Consider the following 25111-nt stretch of genomic DNA (forward strand, 5'->3'; position numbering starts at 1 on the left):
TTCTGAGACTGATAAGGCTGTGGATGACATGCTCTGTGAGAATGTAGGGGTTGAAGGCTTTGTTCAAAATGATGATGTGTCCAAGAGTACCAGTGATCCCGTGATTATAGATAGACCGGCCTATAACAATTTTGAAATGATTCAGCGTTTTAATTTTGCAGAACTTTTAAATTGTGACAATTATGCAGAAATATTTGTCAACATACACGAGGCCTTGCAAAACATGCTTGAACAGGTTGCTGAAAGGGTCAGACCTCGAGATGTTGTACAGTTAGAACTCAGAGGGGATGATTTGTTTAGCAACCTATCTGTAATGCTGAGTGGAGATAATTTAGATGTTGATGAATTTCTGGCTAAAATCGAAGCGTTATTGCAAAGTAACGCATCCATCTTAGCTGATGAAAGTCTGTCTCTGGTAATGAATGTGTTTCGTAACCCTGAGGGTGTGGCGCTTAGAAGACTGTCGAAATGCTTGAAGAACGACATAATTAGGAACAAGCTCAGGCAATTAGTGGTGAGTTCCAATGGTGACAATAAGCTCTGTTTTGCTTACAGTTTAATAAAACTACTCACCCCCGACATGCCTGAACCCCAAGCTATGCAAGAGGCTTTAATGCTTCATCAGAGGGCCGGCTTAAACTCTCAACAGATGGTTGCCTTTTCAGACATTGCCATGTTTGAGGAGTTGTTGTCTTTAAAAATTGTTGTGTGGTACCGTTGTGAGGTAAAGGAAGTATTTGTGAAATGTCAGACACATCCTGAAACCCATACACAGACACTGTTTCTCTTCCTAAGTGATAGTCATTACTTTGGAATAAAGAGTTTGACGGCTTTTTTGGGTTGTTCGTATGTTTGTCATTGGTGTTATAAGGCCTTCAATGATAAGCTTAAGCACCGCTGTGACGGTTACTGTAACGTCTGTTTCAATCCGCAATGTCGTAAGGGTTTGGCCCCTACCATTCGATGTAAAGATTGCTTAAGGATTTGTCTCTCCGCGTTCTGTTTTTCCGAACATAAGGTGCAGAGGGCCGCTGCTGAGGGGGTTAAAAAACGGAGTTATTGTGATCAAACTAAATATTGCCCGCAGTGTTGCCTCCAGTACCGTTTTCATGAGGTTAAACCACACAAATGTCTGGAACCGAGATGTAGGATCTGTAATGTGGATTTAACCCCGGGGTCTGAACACCAGTGCTTTATTCAGCCGGTTAAAAAGGAGCCGCCGCACAACCGGTATGTCTTTTTTGATTTTGAATGCCGGCAAGAAAACGGGGTCCATGTTGCTAATTATATACACTGTATTGACATGTTGGATTGTGAGTGGTCAGCTAGCTAGTCCAAAATACCTCAATTACACATTTATTGCCCACAATGCTAAGGGTTATGATTCTTACATATTGATGAAGTATCTGGTGGAAAATGGGGTGACCCCAAAAATAATAGCTCAGGGTAGCAAGATCATGTGTTTCACCGACGAGGCTTTCAACCAACGTTACATAGACTCGTTAAATTTCCTCCCCATGAAATTGAGCGCTTTGCCTAAAGCTCTGGGTTTTGAGGCTCAGAAGAAAGGTTGGTTCTGCCATTTTTTTAATACTAAGGACACTCAAAATTATCGAGGGTCCTACCCGCCCGCCTCTTATTATGGGGTTGATACTATGATGTCTCATGAGAGGGAGGAATTCTTTAAATGGTACAATACGGTTAAGGGAGGTGTTTTTGATTTCCGAGAAGAGATGGCCGCTTATTGTAAAAATGATGTGGTGATCCTTAAAGAAGCCTGTTTGCGTTTCCGCGCCGAGGTTATCAACACGTCGGGTCTCGACCCTTTGCAAAGTGTGACCATAGCGTCTCTCTGCATGAAAATGTATCGATCCAATTTCTTGCAGAAAAACACTATAGCGGTCACCACTTCTGACAACTATCGTGCTAGACAAAAGAACTTTTCGACTGTCTCCATACAGTGGCTGGAATATCTGAGTGCCCGGGATAACATCTTCATCAGACATGCTTTAAATCAAGGGGAAGTCAAAATGGGTCCTTACTACTTAGACGGTTTTAGCGACGTGTCCGGGCGGCGTACCGCTTATGAGTTTGCTGGTTGTATTTACCAGGGCTGTCCTCAGTGCTTCGACCCAAACACCTTTAACCCCGTAACACAAAAACTCTGCGGTGATATGTACTATGATTTCCAGGAACGAATTGAAACTTTAAAAAACACCTATGGTTTGAATGTACTGGTGATTTGGGAACACGCGTGGACGACCCTGAAGCAACAGGATGTGGGGGTACAACGGTTTATGGAAACCTTGGACTTTCCTGAACGTCTAGAGCCCAGGGATGCGTTATTTGGGGGTCGTACCAACGCCCTCTGTTTACATTATGAGGTAAAGGAGGGTGAGAGAGTAGATTACTATGATTTCACCAGTCTGTACCCTTATGTCAACAAGACCAAAATGTACCCGGTGGGGCATCCAACCATTGTTTATCGTGACTTTCTCGAAATCGGACAGTACTTTGGTTTGATCAAAGTCAGCATGTACCCTCCTCGCGAGCTGTTCTTACCCGTGTTGCCTTACAGGTGTTCGGGAAAATTGATGTTCCCTCTGTGTAGAACGTGTGTGGAAACTGAAAATCAAAATACCTCTTGTCTGCACAGTGATGACGAGAGAGCGCTGACGGGTGTCTGGTGTAGCATTGAGCTTGACAAGGCGGTGGAGAAAGGTTACAGAGTCGGTAAGGTGTATGAGGTTTGGCATTTTTCTGAAAAATCTGATACTCTTTTTGCTGAGTACATTATGACCCATCTGAAAGGGAAACAGGAGGCATCGGGCTATCCCTCATGGTGTGTTGACTCCGCTGCCAAAGAGCGGTACGTTCAGCAATATTTTGAAAAGGAAGGGATCCGTCTAGAGCCGGGGAACATAACTGTAAACCCCGCCAAGAGACAAATGTCCAAACTGATTTTAAACAGTCTGTGGGGTAAGTTTGGGGAAAGAAATAACCGTCTAAACACAACCTTGATTAAAACCCCTGAACAGTTTATAGAATTTATGTTTTCCAAACAACATGCAGTATCACACTTTCAATTCTTAAATGACCACGTGGCACAGGTCCAGTGGAGGGCCCCTAAAGATTTCCCCACCAAACAGGGAAACGTTAATGTTTTCATAGCGGTTTTTACCACGGCTTACGCCCGGCTTGAACTGTACAACTTAATGGATCAGCTGCAGGAACGCACGCTCTATCATGATACTGACTCTGTAATCTTTGTCACCAGGCCAGGGGATTGGGTCCCTCCCCTCGGGGACTACCTTGGGGAGTTAACGAGTGAGCTAGATCCTCAGGACCACATAGTTGAGTTTGTTTCAGGGGGTCCTAAGACTTACGCATACAGAACGGCTGCGGGTAAGACCTGTATGAAAGTTAAGGGTTTCACTCTGAACCATTGTAACAACAAGCTCATTAACATCAAGTCTCTGACGACCCTGGTACAAAGTTTTGTAACCGAGAAAGACGCGCCTCCTCGCGAGATTATTACAGCCGGAAATCAGATCTATCGCAATAAAAAGGGGTACACATTGGAAAATAGATCACTAAACAAACGGTTCAGGGTGGTGTACAATAAAAGAGTGTTGAAGACTGATTATACCACTCTGCCTTATGGATATTAGCGGTGGTTTTGATAACAGACTTCAACACCCTTTCTCCTGTATTATAGCCGGTCCCTCCAATTCGGGTAAGAGCTATCTTATAAAGAACATCATAGAAGATGTGGACGCAACCGTGTCCCAAGCTCTTGACAACATAGTGTGGTGTTACTCTTGCTGGCAACCTCTCTACGATGATTTGGCATCAAAAAAAAATAATCTGAAATTTGTGCAAGGTCTCCCCGCCTCGTTGTGTGACGATGACCTGTTCCCGCCCGGACAAACTAATCTAGTGATCCTTGATGACCTGATGGAGCAGGCCGGTGACAACAGTGAAGTGGAAAAAGCTTTACAAAAGTACACTCATCATAGGAATTTAAGTATTATTTATTTAGTTCAAAATCTATTTTTTCAAGGTAAAAAAAGCCGCACTATTAATTTAAATGCCAATTATATAATTCTTTTTAAAAACCCCAGAGATAAACTACAGGTCACCGTCTTGGCTCGTCAAATGTACCCTAACCAGACCAAATTCTTTTTGGAGGCATTTGAGGATGCCACCAAAAAACCCTACGGGTACTTGATTGTGGACTTAAAAGCACAAACCCCAGAAGACTTTCGCCTCAGAACAGGTTTGTGCCCGCCCGATTGGCCGGCAGTGTATGTGCTAAAGAAAAGGAAATAAATAAGAATGTCTGTTCGGATTAAAAGAAATCTGCCGCTTTTGCAAATGTTATTTGAGGGGAGCCCGTGCCATAGGAAAGCTGTGCTGGCAGGGGCCCCCTCGGATTTGATCGAGACCCTGTGTGAAATAGCTTTTAACATCTTACGCGGTAATATACCCCTAACCCCTTCTCAACATTCTAAACTCAAAAAACAAAAAGCGGTTATCAAGATCATCGCTAATAAGAAGTATTCTATTAAAAGAAAAAGAAAGAAGATTAATCAAACCGGAGGTTTTATAGGACCGCTGTTGAGCATAGCCGTGCCTTTCCTAACCAGTCTTCTAGCTTCCAGAGTGGGTTAATAATGGAATATGCTCAGAAAATGTTTTTGATCCCTCAGGAGCAGCTTGAGAAACTGAGAAAAAATGTTGTCGGGCCAGAGCCCATTAGACAAACGGCCGAAAACAACCTGGACTCTGAAATGAAAGCTATACTGGCCAGGGCCGATTTAAATCAGTATTCCAAAGCCCAGATGTATAGCAACACGTTACAGCTCTACCTCCGTCTGGTTAGACAGGGTGAAAAAGATCAAAACATTTTAACTTTAACCATGGCCTCTCAAGAAAATGGTTCTGGGACTGATGCGGGGGGTACGGTTGATAAAGATGTTGCGGTGCCCGAACCTGTTGAGAGTTCAGAGGGAGATGTTGTAACGGATGTTTTGAGAAACATGCCGGCCAGAAGCAAAAGACATGCAGAATATATTCTGCACAAAATGGTTCAGAAACCGCGGGTAACGACTTGGAATGAACAGGGTGAATTTGTTTTTAAAGGACAACTGCTCAAAGGTTCACACATGTTTGATTTGTTGAAGAGTGTCACTAGCACTAATAAGGTACCCGATAGTCGCCGACCTGTAGGCTGGAATGCTTTCCTACAGGCGATGGCCTGTCTGAACATACCCCAATCAACAGTCCCTAACCAGGAAACGCGACAAAAAATCCGTCTGTGTAAAGAGGTGGTGACTGATCTGACGCCGATATCTCATTACTCTGACCGTGTTGAGCAACCCTCCTCAGGATCTATCCATCGTTGGGAAGCTTATTAATCTCATGTTTTTATTTGTCTCCCCTGTAAATAAGGAACCGACAAACCATTTTTTTATTTTTATTTTTTATTTTCAAATGTTGTACATTTATTTATAACATAACCCTGCTTTGTATAAGATTTGTGCTGAATAAAAACAAAACTAATGATTCAAAGGCTGTTTTCATTATTTTTTCACTTTAACACGCATGACATCTTTTAAAATCCTCACAAGAACACCCCATCTGTATACATGGCTGGCTAGGGTCGTAAGTAATTGTGTTATAAGGGGGGGTCCACAGTGTCCTGACAAACTCTGCCACTTTTTTATCATTTTGGCCTAAATCCTCACTGTACAAGGACATAATATCGGGGTATGACCTTCCTTTAGATCTATGATATAAGAAAAACACACAGTGTTGACCACAAGTGAAGGTCTGAAGACTTTGTACTTGACGACCGCTGTAAATGGTTTCTTGACAGTTGTTGAGCAGAAAGTTATTGATCTTCCGAGGGAAAGGTCTGAAATCCGGGGGGTTTCCATAGGAATCAAAAAATTCCCCACGGCGGTCCTCCCTTAGATAAATAGCCAGCCAATGTTCTCCGGGCATATTTTTAGGGTGTGTGTTGATTATGTACATTGCAGGTAAATTCTTGATCTTAAATTTAGGCAGCTGGTCGCAGGCGTAGACTCCTTGAAACACTTTCCGTGAGCCGTCCAGGGCATTCATGATGTGGTTGAGCTCTCTGGTGTTCATTTTAATAATAATCATACAGAACGTTTCTCCTCTGATTCACCTCAATAATGTTGTCAAACACAGCATACACGACCATATTTACAGTGCGTGGTAGAGGCTGCTTGAAACGCATCTCCAAACGCATATTGCCCGTCTTCATCAGTGAAAAATGTTGTCCACACTCTTCGTCAGGGGTCAGGTTGAAACCGTACAGGGTGTAACCGCTGCAGTATTCCCGGCGATCGATCAGCAGAGGTTGATCCTTGAGATGGCGACCCGTAGCCAGTACTAGACTGTAATATTCACGAACCGCGTTGCCGTTTTCAAAGTCAGGTTGAAAAGGTCTGGATGGAACCTGCACACCATCGACGTACAGTGCTATAAATTCCGCGTTATAATGTTTAAAGTTAAAGGGGTTCTTGTTGTAAACCCCGGTAAATGCATCATTATCCACGAGACCTATAATAACCTGTTTTGGGAGCTGGCCTAGAAACAGATTTTCCTGGTTCATCACCCGTGTCCCTGCGGGGATACTGTGGACTTTCATATAGACTCTTTCGATCGGGTACTTGGCGTTTGCCGTCATTAAAGCCTGCGCATGTCCTAGTTTAACCGCCGGGGAGACGGATACTTTTTTCACAAACAGCGAGGCCGATAATATGGTCAGTTTATATTTTTCAGTATCAGGGGTCATCAGACAAAAAGCACTTTTACTACGGATCATTTTAATTTTAATGTCTACCCCGTTGAGCATGAGTTTTTCTTGGAAAAATATGTCTGCATGAATATGTCCCATTAGCTCAAAGGTCCTCCCTTCTGTTGAAAAGGCCGTTCTTTTTTGCAAACCCTTATTGAGTCCCTCTGGATCCTGGTCGTCCATAGCTTCCGGGGTGTCTTTGAAGAAAAGGCCGGGGCTGAAACTGTTTGCTTAGGGTCTCCTCACTATAATTAAGGATACACTCCATCATGGCCCTATAGGGGTAAGTATTGCTGCTTTGACTAATGAGCCGATCTCCCAGGGTCACATCCACCTGTGAAAACATGGTGGCCACCGGGTAATTGATGACCCCAGCGTTGGCCGTCTTCTCGATTGCATCGCCATCCTCATCAGTCACTTTACAGTTCATTAAAATAAATGTGTTATTCAAATCAATATAATCCTCGCCATTGCCAGCTATAAAAAACTCCAGAGGGGCCGTATCTGAAATTGCGGAAAGAGGGGGTATCTCTACATATATGCTCTTATCTATACTCGTTTGAGTGTATGGAACTGTAAACAGATCCAGTTCTGATTTGACGCATTCTTCCGATAGACTGTGGACAAAAGACATTTTTAAAAGATGTATCCTGAGGCTCTATTTGTCTTTCTTTGAGACTTTCTTTTTGCAGGTTTTTTCTTGTGCTGCTTCCTTCTCCGAGTGTTTCCACGATATGTTGGAGAATGAGAGCTTCTTCGTTTTTTGTTAGCCACGGATCTTCGTCGCCCTGGTGGACACATACTGTTTCTTCTTTTACCCCCCCTCCTCGCCATTACCATGAGACCCGAACCCTCCTGCTGCTCATGGCCAGCTGCCCGGTTCATAACATTGGTGAACACGTCACTAACAATATTTTTAGCCGCTGATTTCAAGTGGGGTCTGGCTATAGCAAAGCCTCTCTTAAGCAGGGGTACGGCCATTCTAAAGAGACCACGAAAGAGTCCTCCTAGACCGGCTCCATACATTGTGGGGGCTCCTACAAAACCGGGCAAGCCGTTCCCGGCTTGCATCTTGTAATAATCCACATAGGCGCTAGGATCTACATAACCCCTCGAGGTAGCCATTTTAATAATGTACACACTGTTTCAGGGGTCGAAAATGTAGTTTGACAATAACTTTACCGAAGCGGAAGGGTACGTTGATATTCTGATCCGATTTTACTTCGATCGTGATGTTGTCAAAGTGGGTCTTTGAGACTGGTACGTAGTGTGGCTTGTCATAAGTAATTGTGACCATGTCATTGCTTTTACCTTTAATAAGTACATTTCTCAAAAGGGGGACATAGCTATCCCCGACCCTCTGGTGTGTTATGATATCCGTATACACATAAAGAGTGTAAAAGCCGCCCCTGATGTCAGCCGGGAAGGGGGCCACCACTTCTGAGAACCTGCTCTCTGTGTCAGAATAGAACCCTAATATACGCCCCAGTTGTCCTTTGGTTTGAATGCTAATACCAGGTTTTGACACCTTGTACACTCTGTTTTTAATAGGGTTGTAATATAGCTTGATGTTGGGGGTGCCTTCTGAGAACTGTTTATGCATCTCATCTAATATTGTATCCACATTGTCATAATAACCTCCTTGCATCGTGAATGTCCATTGACTCTTTTTAACATCGTCAAAAATGGCGAAGGTGGCATCCTTATCTTGTAAAACAGCCCAAGTGTAAGGATACTGTATTTCCGCCAACCCCACTTCCCACGACCCCCTTAGATCTATAGATTTTCCAAATTGTACCGTGTAACTGGATATTTCATTTTTAGGGTATATATCGAGAGAGGCGTTACTGGGTAGAGTCACGTAGAAGCCTCCTGATTCCATCTTGAGTATCGAATGTAATGACCCCCTCACACCGGCGGGCATGTTGTTATAAGGCTTGAATATCACAAACCTGTTGTTCAGGGACCCAACTATTGAACTTTTCAGGCCATCCAAGCCATTTCACCAACATATATTTTTTCCGGTTCTGGGTTTTCTCAGCTAATATCTTTTCAACTCTGTATACAATGTCTTTACCCACAATAATTTTTTGTAACTCGGCTTCGTAAAACGTTCCTTCTATATCCTCCCCGTCATAGTCTTTTAACCGGTACACGGGCGGGTCTCTAGCCACCTGTTCGGTAACTGTAAAATATTCGTCAGAAAATGTTTGTTCATAATCTTTGGCAAAAGTACTCCTTAGCTTTGAAACGCGAACCACATCGCCGATGTTGAACTTATAAGTAGTTTTCCCCTTCTTAATAAATGGGCCGTATAATTTTTTATAGACCTTAAAAGAATTACTTTGATCAACATCTATAGGCTTCATTTTAATACTGGCGTGATACCCTTGGTTGTAAGCATCGATAAAATCCTGAACTTTATCAAAATACTTGAACGTGTTGACCGCTGTAAAATATCTCCACATTTTGGTCTTTATGGTGCGGTTAAACCTCTCCACCACCGATGCCTTAAGCTCATTACCGGTGGTGAAATGATGTATTTTGTGTCTCTTCAGTAGATTCTGAAATTCTCTGTTGAGAAACTCTTTTCCTTTATCAGTCTGCAGTTTTTTAGGACATCGTCCCTGGGACAATATATCCTCAAAGGCCCTTGTCACCGCCCGACCTGTTTTATTATGTAGAATGCGAGCCCAGGCATATTTTGATAACACATCGATACACATCAACATAAATTTGTGACCATTGTTATGTTTTGATAAATTTGACATATCGACTAGATCCATTTGCCATTGTGAGTCTATGTCAGTTGCATATACACGGTTTCTTTTAAAGTTAATCCTGAGAGGTTTATGTAAGGTATAGGCGTCTTGTTCCCGTAACCATTCTGAAACAACCACATCATTAACCTTCACACCGGCCTCAGCGAGTCCCCTTTGAAAACCCTTCTTACCCGCCAAACCCCCAATCTTGGCTGGGTTGTAGTATAGTTCATGCATTTGGGGAGCTTGCCGAGTCATTCTGCCAAATAAACACACAGACCCACACTATGCGCAAAGTTTTTATACAAGGTTTTTTATTCAACTTCAGGAGAGCAGATACCCCTTTTTAGACATTTGAGAAAAGTATAACATACACAACAATTTTTTCTACGGTCCAGACAAAAAGAAATCAGATGATTGGTTACTTGATCTATATCAACAAATACCTGTTTCTTTATCTTGTAGGCACACACCTCAGTTACATATGTAAATAAAACAACAATATGACCTATTTTAAAAGTAAACAGAGGGGTATTAAACATGCTCAGTAAAAGGTCATACAGATGTTGATGAAATGGCCTAATATCATTCTTGGCCCCCTTGAGCGCTTCATCCCAGTGTTCGTACCCCCCGGTCTTTGTTACAGCAGCCATGAACTTTTCCAGGTTTGAAAGTTGATCCTCATCGATGGTTAAATCTGTAGAGAAAAGGCTCGCGTTGGCTACTTTTCTGTCAAGCACATGGTGTAATAGCGCTCTCAGGTTAGCTGCAGAGTGTTGATGACAGAACCAGTTGCAGCAGCAGTCCAGAACATTCCCCATGTTCAAAGTCCCTTAGTTCAGGTCAGAGTCTGAATCAGTGGCGTAGATGTCGAATTCTTCGTCGCTGCCCCCAGCTTTAACTTCTTTACGGAAGAAATAAGCTTTTAGCTTGCCAGCGGTTTTTCTACTTGGCTCATCCAGGTCATTGAGCAGCTGCCCAAGTTTCTCTATTATAAACGGCTCCTTTTTCAGCTCCAGCAAAATCTCATCTATGATTTTCTGGACTTGTCCAGCAGTGACATGTATGTGGGAGTAAGACAGAGCCTTGATTAGTGCCGGTTTCAGCCACGGTTTGTTCAGTCTTCTGTAAAACACGTTGAAATAGAACAGGAAATAGTAACGGTCTGGTTCAAACAAACAACTGTGTCTCAACTGACTGGGGTGATTCACTTCACACCCCCGACAGACTTCTTTCAGAGCTCGGTCGATGAGAGCACTCAGAATATACACCAGGGTGCTTTTAACCACTCTGCTTACTTGGACACCTACCCCGGGCATAAATCCTGCGTCTTCATCACGCCCCCGAGACAGTCCGATGCTCATTGGGTCGCCTGGTGGTTTGTGGGGTGTTTCTACATCCATTGGACTGACCCCCTCCTGAGACGCACAGACGGTAGACAGTTCGGCAAAATCGAGGCCCTCCATGAGCTCCAGAGGCTGGGGATCCCCGAGACTCATTTGGACATCCATCGCTCCGCATGTTGTTTCGTCCTGAGGGACCGGGGTCTGAGGTCTTGGAGGGTAACCGCAGTCAGAGGGTTCCGGAGTGTATACAAAATCTGGGGAATAGAACCAGGGGTGATCCCGGGTTTGAAGAGGCCTGTAGAGCCTGTCGACGTCCGCAGCTTTCGGGTAAGACATTCTCTTTAATTTTAAACCATGAATGAATTGTTGCGCCTTTTATCCTATCTCTTCACTACGTCACGACACACCGCCCTCTTAGAAGAGAGTAGACCCTGAGCCGTCAGACCCCCCTCCAACCCCCCACAGGTCGTCTGTTTTATCATCGTCGTCGTCATTCAAGGGGGATATATAATCCATAATCCAGCATATTCAACTTCTAACAGAATCCAGTTGTGAACATTTGGTCAAGATGTCAAAACCATCATTTATACAGTTTATGACCTCTTTCAAGAACGGCCAGTCCACGGCGTCAAACATAATTTCAGTAACCTGTTTTTCTGGATCCTCCACAACCCCTTCAATAGGGTTTGTAATCAGGGTACTGCTAAACAAAACCTTACGATCAGTAGTTAGAGATAGACTCTTCACCACTGTACCGTAGTTCTGCAAGCTTTCCCATTCACACCTTTCAAAACTCTGAGTCGGAGACTCCGTTTCGCCTTCTCTTGGACCCTCTTGCAAGCCTTCTAGAGTCTTATCCACAAGCCCCAGGTCTCTCCATGCCATCACCTTCAACCAGTCCTCAAAAGAGTATTCAATCACCGTCTCAAAAGGTTCCAACGTACCCTCCTTCTCTCCCAAAGCAAAAAGCTCCACTCCAACATAGCTGGGATCCCTTTTAAAGCGGTAACCCCGTCGACCCCCCCAGAACAACACCCAGGAGCGTTCAATCTTCAAATTGGTGAGTACAGGAACCCTTGCCCGGGATTGTTTCTTGCGGGGTTTCATGTTGATGTCGCTGGACATGTTGAAGAAGCGGGATGTTTCAGATGCTGAGAATTAAAGAGGTATTGCCTAAAAGCAGCGCGGGGTCTTAAATAGAGAGGAGAGTTTCGGGGCGTTGCCTTCAGAGGGGGGGGGGGTCTTTATGGGTGGCCTTGTTGTTCAGGGTTTTAGGGGTGTACACTTTCTGACGGATATGACGTAGGAATAATTAAGGAAATAACTCTAAAATCACGCCCCCCAATTATGACGTAGGAATATTAATAAGCTTAGGGCATACGTCATAACAAAATAGGCCGCGCCCAAAAAACCCTACTATCTACTGATGTGCGGTCCTAATTAATCGGCTACGTAAATCATTCCTTTCCGACCGAACCTGTAACGCTCAAATAAATAATCTGTATAATTTATTTAGCCATCTAACTTCAAGTTAACCTGACACTGAGCAGGTTTGATTTTTGTTTGTCCGTGTTCCACCTCGGGGGGTAAATTCAATAAACTATGCGCTAAATAAAAACTGACCTTTAAATAAACAGTATTCATCTATCGAGAATCTATGTTCATGGTTTGTATAGAAGTATTTCCACATATGCATCTGGACACTCGGGCAAGCCAGCTGAGAAGTCGCTCAAGTCGCCGCAGCTAAGTATCGCCTTTTTCTCTCGCGTTTCCTAGTTTAGTTAAGAGTTACATTGATTGTTTACGTGGTTTGTTTAGCTAAGAATGATATATCTTGCACCTGTTTTGTAGTAAGAGCAGCGACTGTTTGTTAGTGAATTTAGCAAGTTACTTAGCACACTCAATCAGAAGCTTTACACTGTAGGCTGTGATTATTCGCATGTATCTAGTCAGATGAATGATCTGAAATGCATCAAAAGTCATGGAATGAGAGACTTTCCGGGCATTGGTGGTATAGTGGTGAGCATAGCTGCCTTCCAAGCAGTTGACCCGGGTTCGATTCCCGGCCAATGCAACGTTTTCTTTCTAGGCTTCCGCCATCACACTTGTGATGCTTCGGGGGAGTTCGACACCATTCAAGCTATTGCGACCCTACTAAGCCTGCACTTACCGCTGTTTTCACTAACACACTTCTGGTGAACCGTTGCGCATGAACAGATGACGAATAAATGGCCTTACACTAGTATCCCACAGCACCAGCTTCGTCTGTAGAAAAACAAAGGTTCCTCTGCCTGCTGCAGGATACCCACATCACACTTGACTCGCAGACCTTTACTGCGCCCTCTTGCTTGACGTGGGCCGTGCTCCCAGAAGCGCTGTAACATACATGTGCACTTGCGTGCAAAAGTATTCGGTATTACATTTATTTGACGTGTTCATTGCTTGAATATACTTTAAAAGCTAATACACTCCTCTCCATGCTCACCAACAACAATGTTGGCGACGATGACGGCTAAAGTAAGGAGAAATAGAAATGCCACTTCCATTCACTCCAATTACTATTGTTGTTATTATTACAAGGGAAAACTATGACCCTTGGTCATCAGTGTCTTGGGCGGACAGTTATGTCATTTAACAACATCCAAGATACCCGAGCCATCGGTCAGTCAGCACCGCTAGATGGCGGCAGTCAGACACTCATGCAATGTTTGAAGGAGAAAGTGTTCAAATAGAGGAGCGCACAACTCTCTACGTGGCACCGATGTTAACTAGTTTTCACAGAAACCTGTGCTATGTGGCTCGTTGGTCTAGGGGTATGATTCAAAGGGTTCAAATCCCGGACGAGCCCTTTGTTTTAGTCTTCTCTCATTCATTTTCATTTTGACAGGGTACTTTTGCCAACATGAAAAACATTTCCTTCATGTATCATGACTTCATTATGGTAATATCTCATTTCGTATGTTTCCAAATAGGCCTCTTAACAATCATCTACAAGCCTACATATACCAGCATGATTTCATACAATGTGCACGATATGTAGTCCATGTCTGTCTCTCTGTCTCTCTAGATATATGTTTATAATTGAGTTGATGATAGTTGCATCTGTGCGCCAAACTGTGTCTGAGCAGCAGACTGTAACTTGAAATAATTGCATGAAAATGTCTGTATCTTCTTAATTTTATGCAGGTTAGTTCAGCTAGTAAGAAAGGTCACTATCTTTTTTATCTTTTTCTGTAACTAAACCATTCAGTCTTTCTACATGATGCCGTAAATCCAACATTTCCCCAATTCGCTCCCTGCGAGAAGACAATGCGGTGTGCAATGAAAGTGATAGCCTGTCACTTGGCACTTCAGTTCTGCGTACCACCAAGTTTTATTAGACTCCTTAGTTCTAACTGCAAGTTCCCTGCCATGTCCATGAAAGGGGATTGAGTCCGTATTGAACCATTATCTAAAACACAAAACTATGAGAAAGCTGGTGCGCATCGCTACCTTCCGAGTAGTGGCCAGTACTACTACTACTAAAGGTAATTATACTAAGGAACGAATGAACGAAAGAGAGAGTATCATTACTCAGTACACTTAGAGGCTATGTGTGTACTAGTAACTTGTTACTTGATTTAAGTCACGAAAAGTCGCATCCAACGTCAGTCCCATCCTATGTAATGTGTGATGTCCAGAGCCGGCCCTAGCCATTTGGGGGCCATATGCGAGATTTGATAGTAGCCCCAGAACCATCCCCCCTCTCGATGAAAAACATTTTAGTGGTGCCCATGTTTATGGCGTATAGAGAATGTTTAGTTAAAACTAAAATAAACACAAACATTTAAATAATGCACATCACAGAACATGTATTGCACTTTAACATACACTGTACTTGTTGAAGAAATTGATGTAATAATCAATACAAATGTAAATAGTGCACTATGCATATTGAAATCAGAGCAATAACTAATAAACTGTTTAGGTAAAATAACATCCACACCAAAAATACTCAATATTGAAAATACTGTAGTGCACAAAAAACTGAATTTAAATAATACAATACTATCAAAAATCATTAGCTGACAACTGGCAAACTACTGCAGTACTTAACTACTAGCTGATCATTATCATCATTTGGATGGCAACTGGCAGTAGGCTAGCTAGCAAAGTGAGCTGGATTATTACTTTATAATGATATATAATTTATAAAGACATGTAAATTCCTCACAAAGTTATGACTTAAAGTCCCACTGCTTGGAATTTAGAAAACACAGAACATCACTAAAGTTCCCCTGACATTATCTTTATAAACTCCACCACAATATACATTATATCCATCATATTTACATTACATTTAGCATACATATCCCTGACGCGTGTATTGACCTCACTGGAGACAATATGCTCGAGTCACAGATTAAATGCCCCTCTCCCTCTCGGGTTTACATGGTCTTAGTTTATTGCACTAGAGACGAGTTGTTTACCCGCAGCCCTGCACAGGGCAAAGGACTGTCTTGTGCATTGCGCCTTGTTTAATACTTTGTTTTAATGATCTTACCGAGTGGTTTTTTACGTCACTGGTGGGGCTACAAAGCCATGAATCGAAGTGTTTTATCAAGTTAGGATTAAAACACGATGTACAAAACTGAACAGTGTACAACAGACCCACAACAATTTAGAGAGCATAATGATAAAGGAAACCACTGATCTGCATTAACCATGAAACGTCCATCAGCAATGTACTTTACCTTGAAACCCACAATAAATGGACCAGACCGTTACCTTGCACTTTTAAAATGCGTCCATTTCCGGAATGTTACATGGATACCATCATCTCAGACATTAGAATTTGCACGTAAACTGTGGGCTTAGATCGTGGAAAATTGTGCGTGTTTTCAAAATTTCTACGCCATTTACTGGTGTTCTTGGGATGCTCCTTCTGTGTGACCGTATACCTCGAGTAAACGTTTACTCGGTCTGCTTGAGCAAGTGGGTTGAAATGACGTGTGTAAGCCGAAAGCCAGTAATGTATTTTGATACCAGACATTACAGCTTTCATGACCAGGGGCGCAGCGAGGATTTCAGGGCCCCATGAAAGTAAAAAAGGTAGTTACCGAAGTGTGACCCATCGGGAGGATAGCTAAACCCGGGGGTTATGCCTGTGAGGAGAGGTTGAGGGGTGGATGAGGAAGCTCGCCACTTGATAGGTCCGGTCGTTGAGGTAGGAGGAGAAACAAGTGAGAGCAGTCCCAGAGATTCCAAGGTCAGCGAGGCAGGAGAGGAGGATGGAGTGATCGACGGTGTCAAATGTTGCGGAGAGACCAAGGAGGATGAGGATTGAGGAGAGGGAGGCTGCCTGAGCACAGTTGAGGGAGTCAGTGACTGCCAGGACAGCAGTCTCAGTGGTGTGAGCGGTGTTTGGAAGGCGGATTGCAGAGGATCAAGAAGTGAGAGATGGGAAAGGAATGCAGAGAGCTGACAGTGGACCGCACGCTCGAGGGTCTTTGAGAGGAAGGGGAGTAGGGCGACAGGGCAGAGACAGGTGCCTCTGAGGAGAGGTGGGGTCAAGGGTAGGTTTCTTGAGGAGTGGGATGACCGCAGCTTGTTTAAATGCAAGAGGGGAAACAGCCAGAGAGGAGTGAGGAGTTGAGGAGGGAGGAGAAGAAGGGGAGTTGAAATGGAGCAGACGCTTGCAGGAGGCGAGTAGAGAGAGGGTCCAGGGGACATATTATGGGTTTGTGACCTAGGAGGAGAGAGGAAAGTTCAGAGTCTGAGAGAGGAGAGAATGAAGAAATGGAAGCTTGATCGGTGGGAGACTTGGGCAGGGTGGGAGTGGAGAGGAGACTGTTGAAGAGCTTGTGGATGTCTGTGATCTTGTAGAAGAATGAGGCAAAATGATGAGGTGAGATGAGATGAGGGAGGAGGGGGGAGAAGAGAGAGAAGGTGGAGTAAAGCTTGCGGGGGTTGTGGACAGTGGATTCAAAGAATGACTGGAAGTAAGACTGAGGTGAGCGAGGAGGGGAATGTGGGCAGTAGAGAGTGGTAGAGTGCGAGGGTAGCTGGGAGTTTGGATCTCTTCCACTTGTGCTCAGTGGTGCGCAGACTGGTTGAGCAGAGAACAGAAGAGATCCAAGGCTGAGGAGGGGAGGGACGGACAGAACGAGACAGTTCTTTATTTACACCTTTTCCTGAAATCAGGAGCGATTCAAACTTCTGGTTTGAAATAGCTGTAGAACTGTCGCTATTTCGGTTGGAATTTCATGAATATATTAATATAGGGACAACCTATGGACTGCCTACAAGACGCACAATCCCAAGAAAAAGGGAGCAAAGTCGATACACGAATTGTTTATGAAGGCAAAAAAAAAAAATAGGCAATTAACCAATCGTGAAGCATGAACCGATTCCAAAGTACAACAACCCTGCTAGCACATTGCCTCAATGCTGTAGCAATATAAATTATATTGCTACAATGTTATTGGCAATGTTGTGTGTTAGCAGGGAATACCTGTACAGTTTTTTTCCAACAATCTGAAAAGTTAAATACTGGTGCTGAAAAATTAGGTACTAATAAAACAGAAGTATTTGGCACACACAAGTAATGTGTGTTGGTTCGGCAGTTACTGCTCTCAGGAAGGTAATGTGACTGCCTCCCGTCTCCCCAAAGCTCCCGTCATTGATGAAGCAGGCGTGACCGCACCTTCCCAAGCTCTTCACTATGACTTCACATCTTGTCGCTATTAAAATCTAGGATGTGTCACAGAGTGGAAGTTATACAGTACCACTGGGGGGTAAAACTTATGGAAGCACGACTACACCACCTAGCGGTTGTCTACAGCCGCTAGGACCCATTGGGAGGTTGTCGATTGCCCAAATATGCCCATTTTGCATTTACTACCTCAATTCTCCCTTCGATTTAGGTTATTTAAATTGGGGAATCTCAAGCCAGGAGCACACCACAGACCACACAAGACAGGTATACAATTAACTGGATTACAAATCTCTAATATAAAATCCATCAGACTTCCTCTTTATGTTAAAAAGACAAAAAAGTTCAAACTAAAAAATGCATTCGTGGAGGGTTCTGTTGGTCTCCTCCGGCAGCACCAGGAGCTGGAATGGGGCAGGCAATAGTCCACGTGTCCTAGTAAAAAGTAATGAGGGGCTCCGACAAAAATTCAGCTTCTGCTCTGGTCCGGGTTTGGCAATACAAAGAAATTACAATGTCCATGTACAGTCCAAGAAAACAATGGCCGAGTAAAAAAAAAAAAAAACAGGTTGCTCGTTGTTATCCTTTGAAACACCACTGTAGTTCAAAAAGCCTGTACGCTATCCCTTCTCTGGATACTCTCGCTAGCGTTGCAGAGGTCGCCTCAGCTCTCCTCTGGGTCTCTTAGCCCTTTCCGTTACTTGTCCATCAAGTCCTTCGTTCGCCTTTGGCTCCACGTTTCGTTCCCGTTGCTCTGCAATCCCGTCCCCCCCAGCTCCACCCCGGGAGCATTTTATCTCCAGCCTAACAGGTGCTCCTCATGGTCAATTATTGAATTTCGTAGAACCTGGCGAATAAGCGGGTACTCTCATGAATGCGTGATTAGCCATGTGTATATTTAAATCAATCAATCGTAAATAAAACTCGTGCATTTCCGTGAAGTGGGGCGGGACATTCAAAGTAAACAAACGTGATTTTAATGGGAATAATGTGATAATATAAGAGGTTTAAAGTGAATTAATAAAACAAAACAAAAAGCAATCAAAAACACACAAAACAAATACCAAAATAGGCTAACGCCCATTGCTAGTGATGCAGTAAAGGGACACTGTTTGGAATGAATGAGAATTGTGCATTCTTACCGATGCCCCACAACGATCACACCTTTTGATCGATCAGCTATTTAACTCTTTCATCAACCTCCATTACCTATAACATAATTTTGAGAAATGTACTTTTTCTTTCAAGTGTGCTGCAGGAAACATCCACTTATTTATAATTCGTTTTATGTCACTTGTTTGCTGCAAGAAAGGCAAGGCGGTAAGGCTGTAGAACACTGCTACATTATGCATCTTGCACTATGGTGTCTGTAATATAGTTTTTTCGTGCAATACTAATTTATATTGTATTCATAATTCGATTTGTCACTTGTTTCTTGCATACTGTTTTTATTTTGTGTGGTTTTTTATTGTTTCAAAAATAAAGAAAATCTAAGACATAAAGCTATGCAGTTTCTGTGTGAGTGTATGAACACAATGATCGGTGGTGGAATTGGCTGCGATGCCAGGGGCACCAGCTAAAATCTTGCCTAGGGCATCAAATTGGTCAGGGCCGGCCCAGGGCGGAATGACTGATGTGCGGTCCTAATTAATCGGCTACGTAAATCATTCCTTTCCGACCGAACCTGTAACGCTCAAATAATTAATCTGTATAATTTAAATCTATAATCTCTATGAATTATTCCTCGCAGAAAAGCTACTGGGTCTGGATCACTACTGGATCTGTTAGGAACGGCGCCGTCATTGTTGGGGGACACAGTCAGCTGTCATTTAACTGGGCAGATGAAATACAGTCAGATTGTTAGCCATCTAACTTCAAGTTAACCTGACAGGGAGCAGGTTTGAGATGCTGGACATGCTGCTCTGGAAACATAGCTGGCTGAACTTTAAACTCGCTACGGAGAATGGAAAATCCCGAGTTAATGCCAAGTTATCCTGAAACTTAGCCGGCTAACCTACTTATCCAAGTAGGAAGAACACACCCAGGTGCCTATATGTTGTTGGTTTCTTTACAATGCTTGTGTAACTTAATAATATATATACTTTTCCTTGTGCAGAAAACATATCGGCACAATTCGAACTTGTGCAAGTTTTATTGTAGAATACTACTACTAATAATAATAATTACAATTATTATGATAATAAACACGAAACAGAGACTGATTAGCATACGTTGAGGTTATCAACAAAGCTATTAACTCTTTACCATAATGCATTTTTACTATTAAGTTGTATCTGAAGCATATCATCTTTCGTGAAACTTGATTTGATTATGTACTTTCCCAGCGTTACTTTTAACTTTTCTGTATGTGCACATATTCCTGTTATCCACAAACCACTGTAGTTATTTAAAGCAACTAAACGCAATAACTTCATCGTCACTCTTGTAACATTAAAACCCAATATTCACTGGCGCTGTTTAAACTGTGAATAACTAGGTGAGTGCATGTTTTTTCAGACAATGGCCAATTCTACCTGTTCACCAAAAGCAAGCATGTGCAAATATGTACATTTATTATTTGGACCTTATTATATTAAACCTATTGTAAAATAAAATACAATATTAGTAAAGGCAAATACACTCACCTAAAGGATTATTAGATACACCTGTTCAATTTCTCATTAATGCAATTATCTAACCAACCAATCACATGGCAGTTGCTTCAATGCATTTAGGGGTGTGGTCCTGGTCAAGACAATCTCCTGAACTCCAAACTGGATGTCTGAATGGGAATGAAAGGTGATTTAAGCAATTTTGAGCGTGGCATGGTTGTTGGTGCCAGACGGGCCGGTCTGAGTATTTCACAATCTGCTCAGTTACTGGGATTTTCACGCACAACCATTTCTAGGGTTTACAAAAAATGGTGTGAAAAGGGAAAAACATCCAGTATGCAGCAGTCCTGTGGGCGAAAATGCCTTGTTGATGCTAGAGGTCAGAGGAGAATGGGCCGACTGATTCAAGCTGATAGAAGAGCAACTTTGACTGAAATAACCACTCGTTACAACCGAGGTATGCAGCAAGGCATTTGTGAAGCCACAACACGTACAACCTTGAGGCGGATGGGCTACAACAGCAGAAGACCCCACCGGGTACCACTCATCTCCACTACAGATAGGAAAAAGAGGCTACAATTTGCACAAGCTCACCAAAATTGGACAGTTGAAGACTGGAAAAATGTTGCCTGGTCTGATGAGTCTCGATTTCTGTTGAGACATTCAGATGGTAGAGTCAGAATTTGGCGTAAACAGAATGAGAACATGGATCCATCATGCCTTGTTACCACTGTGCAGGCTGGTGGTGGTGGTGTAATGGTGTGGGGGATGTTTTCTTGGCACACTTTAGGCCCCTTAGTGCCAATTGGGCATCGTTTAAATGCCACGGCCTACCTGAGCATTGTTTCTGAGCATGTCCATCCCTTTATGACCACCATGTACCCATCCTCTGATGGCTACTTCCAGCAGGATAATGCACCATGTCACAAAGGTCGAATCATTTCAAATTGGTTTCTTGAACATGACAATGAGTTCACTGTACTAAACTGGCCCCCACAGTCACCAGATCTCGACCCAATTGAGCATCTTTGGGATGTGGTGGAACGGGAGCTTCGTGCCCTGGATGTGCATCCCACAAATCTCGATCAACTGCAAGATGCTATCCTATCAATATGGGCCAACATTTCTAAAGAATGCTTTCAGCACCTTGTTGAATCAATGCCACGTAGAATTAAGGCAGTTCTGAAGGCGAAAGGGGGTAAAACACAGTATTAGTATGGTGTTCCTAATAATCCTTTAGGTGAGTGTATAAGCGGAATATATTTGTTATAAATACAGCAAATATAGTTTTATATTCACTGTATTTTCCATTTCATGGGATTCCAGAATAATTTCTGTATCAAATTTAAACTACTGAGATATCATATTAAAGATATAGGAAAGACCAAACACATGTGCAGTATCCGTTTTTTTTTCTTTCTTTCTGTAATTTCTGCTTTAAGTTTAACTTGGTATTCACGTCATGCCATGTGTTCTGTGTCATGCTCACTGTCACTATCTCTTTAGCATTCTGTTTAACTTCTTCATCACGTCAATGCTTCAGTTGCCCATTCATTAACCTAAATGGTCACTAGCAAAACATCACCATAGTTCCCAATATTTTTCCTTGACGTCCTGTGTTAACTGAAGTTTAAGGACCTCGTGGCGCAACGGTAGCGCGTCTGACTCCAGATCAGAAGGTTGTGTGTTCAAATCACGTCGGGGTCAGTCTTTTACTCTACATTCCCTGTAATATCACTCAATAATTCCTGCTGTGGAGAGTGTTATTAATATCCTAGAATGCAAACGTTGTTAGTCTAAGTAACATGCATCTACACCCGAGAGGATGCATAAAAGTCAGTCTGGTCTCCTGCACGTTGAAATTATATTTGATTTTAAGATTCCGTATCGTTTGTTATATTTTAATCTGCCTTGTTATAGGCTATTAACAGTAGACTGTCACAATCCGTGTTTTATTCACCTGCTGTATAGCTCCCTTTTATGTATTTCTTGTGCTTTCGATTACCGCCTACCCAATACTGTCTCACTTTCTGATCCCTGGTCGACACAATTCATACACTAATAATAACGTATAGAAATACTTTAGATAACATCAACACTACTAGGTAATAATAGTAGATGGGATTCAATGTTCATTTCTCGGTTCATGTTTGAGCGATTCCGAGGCCTCGCTAAGGTGCCTTTTAGTGATGCGCCAAGGTCGCTGCACTGTGGCGCGGCACACCGACCCCCCAGGATGTTGCCATATTATTAGGAATATTATTAGGGTTCCACTGTACAAGATCTGCTGCCGTGCTCGGCATTACCAGCAGCTTATCCAGACGGAGGCGCCGGGTGTCACAGAGAGATGCAGGTCGGTGCTGCTAGTGGAGCGAGTCACTCATACTTTGACAATCACTCTTTGGGTGCATCGGGGTGTGTATATTGAAGTCACTAGACTTTCATTGACGTACACGGAGTAGCCTACACAGCATCAGCTGAGTTTGCGCCTGTAGAAAAGCCTGGCTGAATTTCTGCCAGCCCCAGCTCCTCTAGTCCAATAGTGCTATTAGTCAGCAACATTAGATGGCAGTCACACACAAGGTGCTTGAACTTGAGACTGAGAAAGTTTCCAGCTGTTGGAGCGCACCGCTTTCTACGTGGCACTAGTGTAAAGATGTCACTAATGTAAGTTTGTTCGAGATATGATTCTCTCTTAGAGTGCGAGAGGTCCTGGTTTAAAATGCCTTTCTTTTACGGTTTTCTTAATTTCTCATTGTATAAAACACATTATTATTATTTTTATTTCTTGGCAGACGCCCTTATGCAGGGCGACTTGCAACATAAGTGCAAGAATACAGTTAAGTACAAGGCATCAAACATTACAAATTCAAATTTACATTAAACAAAGCAATTCAAGATAATACATTTTACAACTTCCAATGTATACAGTTAAGTACAGTAAGTGCAGTCATACATTGTGAAAAGTAAAGCTAAGTGCCGTCAAGATGTACGACAATTGTCGAAATCATGTATTTGGCCAGTGAATAAGATCTCTTCTCCTCTCATCAGCATTTTATTATGGTATTACCCCTTTTATGTAAAGATTAGTTTATAATGCACATGCATATACTACATATACTATTATCATTTAAAATATTGTAGACAGACGCCATCCGACTGTCTATCCGTCTATTTTTAAATCCATCTAGTTTTGTCCATTTGTCCAAAATGTGGCTAGAGACAGTGGCTTGCTTTCTACCTAGTTCCCCCAGTAAAAGCCATTAACCACTGAAGAAACTCAATTCATTTCTGACAGTCATTTAAGGTAAGGTACATCCTTGCCATTCTTAACAATGACTGTGATGTCATCTACGTAAGCCACCGCTTTGAAAAGTTTCATTAATACACCAGGAACAATCAGCCCAAATAGTCTGTAGGTTATGTAAATGCATCACTACCAGCAGGTGACACACACACACACACACACACACACACTTTTCTCTCGAGTTTGTTTTTCCATTCCAATGGGTGTCCAAGTTACTCCAACAGTCCAAGTTACACTGTCAATCAAATACATCATTGTCCGTGTTCCACCTTGGTGGGTAAATTCAATAAACTATGCGCTAAATAAAAACTGACCTTTAAATAAACAGTATTCATCTATCGAGAATCTATGTTCATGGATTGTATAGAAGTATTTCCACATATGCATCTGGACACTCGGGCAAGCCAGCTGAGAAGTCGCTCAAGTCGCCGCAGCTAAGTATCGCCTTTTTCTCTCGCGTTTCCTAGTTTAGTTAAGAGTTACATTGATTGTTTACGTGGTTTGTTTAGCTAAGAATGATATATCTTGCACCTGTTTTGTAGTAAGAGCAGCGACTGTTTGTTAGTGAATTTAGCAAGTTACTTAGCACACTCAACACGCCCTGTCTGTAATCAGAAGCTTTACACTGTAGGCTGTAATTATTCGCATGTATCTAGTCAGATGAATGATCTGAAATGCATCAAAAGTCATGGAATGAGAGACTTTCTGGGCGTTGGTGGTATAGTGGTGAGCATAGCTGCCTTCCAAGCAGTTGACCCGGGTTCGATTCCCGGCCAACGCAACGTTTTCTTTCTAGGCTTCCGCCATCACACTTGTGATGCTTCGGGGGAGTTCGACACCATTCAAGCTATTGCGACCCTACTAAGCCTGCACTTACCGCTGTTTTCACTAACACACTTCTGGTGAACCGTTGCGCATGAACAGATGACGAATAAATGGCCTTACACTAGTATCCCACAGCACCAGCTTCGTCTGTAGAAAAACAAAGGTTCCTCTCCCTGCTGCAGGATACCCACATCACACTTGACTCGCAGACCTTTACTGCGCCCTCTTGCTTGACGTGGGCCGTGCTCCCAGTAGCGCTGTAACATACATGTGCACTTGCGTGCAAAAGTATTCGGTATTACATTTATTTGACGTGTTCTTTGCTTGAATATACTTTAAAAGCTAATACACTCCTCTCCATGCTCACCAACAACAATGTTGGCGACGATGACGGCTAAAGTAAAGTGAAATAGAAATGCCACTTCCATTCACTCCAATTACTATTGTTGTTATTATTACAAGGGAAAACTATGACCCTTGTTCATCAGTGTCTTGGGCGGACAGTTATGTCATTTAACAACATCCAAGATACCCGAGCCATCGGTCAGTCAGCACCGCTAGATGGCGGCAGTCAGACACTCATGCAATGTTTGAAGGAGAAAGTGTTCAAATAGAGGAGCGCACAACTCTCTACGTGGCACCGATGTTAACTAGTTTTCACAGAAACCTGTGCTATGTGGCTCGTTGGTCTAGGGGTATGATTCAAAGGGTTCAAATCCCGGACGAGCCCTTT

The 25111-nt window shown here is 42.9% G+C and overlaps 3 non-coding genes across 3 annotated transcripts; all 3 read left to right on the plus strand.

Moving 5' to 3' along the window:
- Nucleotides 1–12942: 12942 nt before the first annotated feature.
- Nucleotides 12943–13014, plus strand: trnag-ucc (transfer RNA glycine (anticodon UCC)). Its single transcript has one exon. It is a non-coding gene; the product is annotated as a tRNA-Gly (tRNA).
- An 8867-nt stretch (nucleotides 13015–21881) lies between these two features.
- trnaw-cca (transfer RNA tryptophan (anticodon CCA)) lies at nucleotides 21882–21953 on the plus strand. Its single transcript has one exon. It is a non-coding gene; the product is annotated as a tRNA-Trp (tRNA).
- Nucleotides 21954–24262: 2309 nt separating this feature from the next.
- On the plus strand, nucleotides 24263–24334 carry trnag-ucc (transfer RNA glycine (anticodon UCC)). The gene has a single exon. It is a non-coding gene; the product is annotated as a tRNA-Gly (tRNA).
- The last annotated feature ends 777 nt before the right edge of the window (nucleotides 24335–25111 follow it).

Source organism: Amia ocellicauda, unplaced genomic scaffold, assembly GCF_036373705.1.
Source record: "Amia ocellicauda isolate fAmiCal2 unplaced genomic scaffold, fAmiCal2.hap1 HAP1_SCAFFOLD_112, whole genome shotgun sequence".
In the NCBI taxonomy this organism is placed as follows: domain Eukaryota; kingdom Metazoa; phylum Chordata; class Actinopteri; order Amiiformes; family Amiidae; genus Amia; species Amia ocellicauda.